This window comes from Lipotes vexillifer, unplaced genomic scaffold (assembly GCF_000442215.2).
Source record: "Lipotes vexillifer unplaced genomic scaffold, Lipotes_vexillifer_v1.1 scaffold496, whole genome shotgun sequence".
In the NCBI taxonomy this organism is placed as follows: Eukaryota; Metazoa; Chordata; class Mammalia; order Artiodactyla; family Lipotidae; genus Lipotes; species Lipotes vexillifer.
Genome location: NW_006786690.1, coordinates 3,850,872 through 3,853,581, shown reverse-complemented (window position 1 = coordinate 3,853,581; position 2,710 = coordinate 3,850,872). Strand labels below are relative to the sequence as shown.

At 49.9% G+C, this 2,710-nt stretch overlaps 1 protein-coding gene across 3 annotated transcripts in view; it reads right to left on the bottom strand.

The window, feature by feature from the left end:
• ASAP3 (ArfGAP with SH3 domain, ankyrin repeat and PH domain 3) overlaps positions 1-2,710 on the bottom strand; it is a 47,033-nt gene that overhangs the window by 22,264 nt on the left and 22,059 nt on the right. The window lies entirely within an intron of this gene.

Below are 2,710 nucleotides of genomic sequence, written 5' to 3'. Positions count from 1 at the left end.
ACGCTTAGCAAAATACTAGAGGAAAACATGGACATCTCTATATTCCCGAAAGACTCAGATGGGGAAAGACTTGTTCCCCAAACCCCAGGCTCAGTAAGCAGCCACGGGAGGATAAGGAGGAAGAGGCTGGGACACCATTGGTGGGCAGTGAGATGAGGAGGGTAGAGGTGGACACTCAGCACCCCCTGGAGAGAATTGCTGTGACATCAGGCAACCCCAAATTCCAGGGGTTGCAGAACAAACAGCAGACTGTGGGGAAGCCAGAAGATGTGACAGCATCACGTGCAGGAGTCATGTGCCCCGGGCGGCTCAGCCCGGATGGAAACCTCCCAGACACACCCCTCTTTCAGTGGGGTACCGAAGCTGCCAACCTCATGAAATCCTCATGAAATGCATAGTTAAGTGGGAAATTATAGAATTAGGGCTGCAAAGGGCCCACAGAGCCACAGATGAGGAAACTGAGGCCAAGAGAGGGGAGGGTCTTGCCTAGAGTCAAATAGTGGGGAAGCAGCAGAGCTGGGCTTCCATGGGGTGCCCTAGTACAGCGCTCCATCCACACACGATGGCTGCACCCTGACCCCAGCCCCCCCCATTTTGTCCAGTGACGATAATGGGATCAAAGTTTGATCGCCGAAGAGTTACTTCAATGTGGCAAGAGTTAGCAAACATTTGGAATGGTATCTGCAAAGATTCTAAACCAAACTCACAGGAGGACAAGCACAAGGCAGTCCTTGGAGGCAATGAGGAGTGTTTTCAGACGCCTTGGCCACACGGGAAGCCTCTGGAGGGAGAGGGGTCTGGTTTTGAAGCCCAGCTCCACTGCCCAGATGCTGTGTGACTTTGGGCAAGTTGCCTATTCTTTCTGAGCTCCCTGATTAGCTATCTGTAAAATGAGGGAAATAATGCCTACCTCTCAGGGTTATTATGAGGACTGTATGTATGAGATGATGCACATAAAGGGTTTAGTTTGGTGCTGAGCACAGACTGTGTCCTAAATGAACAGTACCTCTGTTTGTCAGCCGTTGCTCCTGATGCTAAAAAGTACCCATCAAATTCTGGGTACTTTTCTTCCAGGGAATAGAAACCTAACAGTCTCTCCCCTGAGTATGACCTTGAGATACTTTCATGTTTGGAACCAGTAGAGGCCCATCCCAGAGCTGAAGAAAGAAAGTTGAGGACTTGGGGAGATTGGGGAGAGGGGGCCATAACTGACTCAGCTAAAGAACTAAGACGTTTCTATCTGAGAGACAAAGACAAGAGGGGAGAACACGGACATGTCTGTAGTTCCCAAAGAGCTAGATGGGGAAACACGTGTTTGCCAAAGCCCTTGACTCCCACCTTGAAACTTGAAAGGGAAAGATAAGAGTTGATTAATTTAAGGAGCTAAGGACTCCAAAAGACAGTGCAGGTTAAAGATATGGACAAATTCCAAAGAGGTTTAGAAAACTCCCTAGAAGGCAGATCCATGTGCCTAGCATACAAAAGGTGCTCAGTAATTGTTTACCTAAATGAATGATGGTTTGCAAAGCCCTGGGACACAGACCTAAGAGGTCTATGTCCATGCTCTAGATACTCTCTGGGGAGTCTTCCTATCCCATGACACCCGTTCTCTGAAAACCCCTCTACAGTTGGGCCCTTGCTGCCTTGTTTGTCCTAGCCAGAGTTGACTGGGCCAGGGTTGACACTTGACCTAAGCTGGGCCAATCAGATTCTCTTTCCAAGGAATTTGGAATCAGGCTCTGGAAAGCTAGCTAATTGATTGGAAGTGTTTAAGCAAAGGGAAAAGAACAAAGTAGATGTATAGAAAGAAGCAAATGAGACCCATGCTGCCACAGAGAAGCACGAGAAGAGCTGCCCTGGTTTCTGGCAACTTTCCAGATCCTTCACCCTCAGAGGCCCTTCCATACTTCCTGTCCTTGGGCCTCCATGAAATACCCCTGAACCTAGCATACAAATTCCTTTACTGCTTAAGCTAGTTTGAGAGGATCTCTCTTCCCTGCAGTGTAGCAGAGGCTGCAGGTTGGCTCCCAATCCATTCTCTCTTCCTCCTTAGCAATTAGAACTCTGACTTTTCAGATGGCCACTTGGCCACTCACAATAAAGACTACATTTCTGGGGCTTCCCTGGTGGTGCAGTGGTTAAGAATCAGCCTGCCAATGCAGGAGACACAGGTTCGAGCCCTGGACCGGGAAGATCCCACATGCTGCGGAGCAACTAAGCCCGTGTGCCACAGCTACTGAGTCCATGTGCCACAACTACTGAAGCCTGTGCACCTAGAGCCCATGCTCCGTGGCAGGAGAAGCCGCCGCAATGAGAAGATTGCATATGATAACGAAGAGTAGCCCCGGCTCGCCGCAACTAGAGAAAGCCCGCGCGCAGCAATTAAGACCCAACGCAGCCAAAAAAAAAAAAAAAAACTACATTTCCCAGCCTAATTTGCAGCTAAATGTGGTCATGTGACAGTTCTAACCAATGGTATGTAATGGATATATCATTTGTTAGCTTCCAGAAAGTAGTTTTGAAAGGAAGGGAGGGGGCTTTCCTGGTGGCGCAGTCGTTTGCCTGCCAGTGCAGGGGACGCGGGCTCGAGCCCTGGTCCAGGAGGATCCCGTGTGCAGAGGAACAACTGAGCCCGTGCACCACAGCTGCTGAGCCTGCCTCTGGAGCCCGCGAGCCACAACTACTGAAGCCCATACTCTGCCATGAGAGG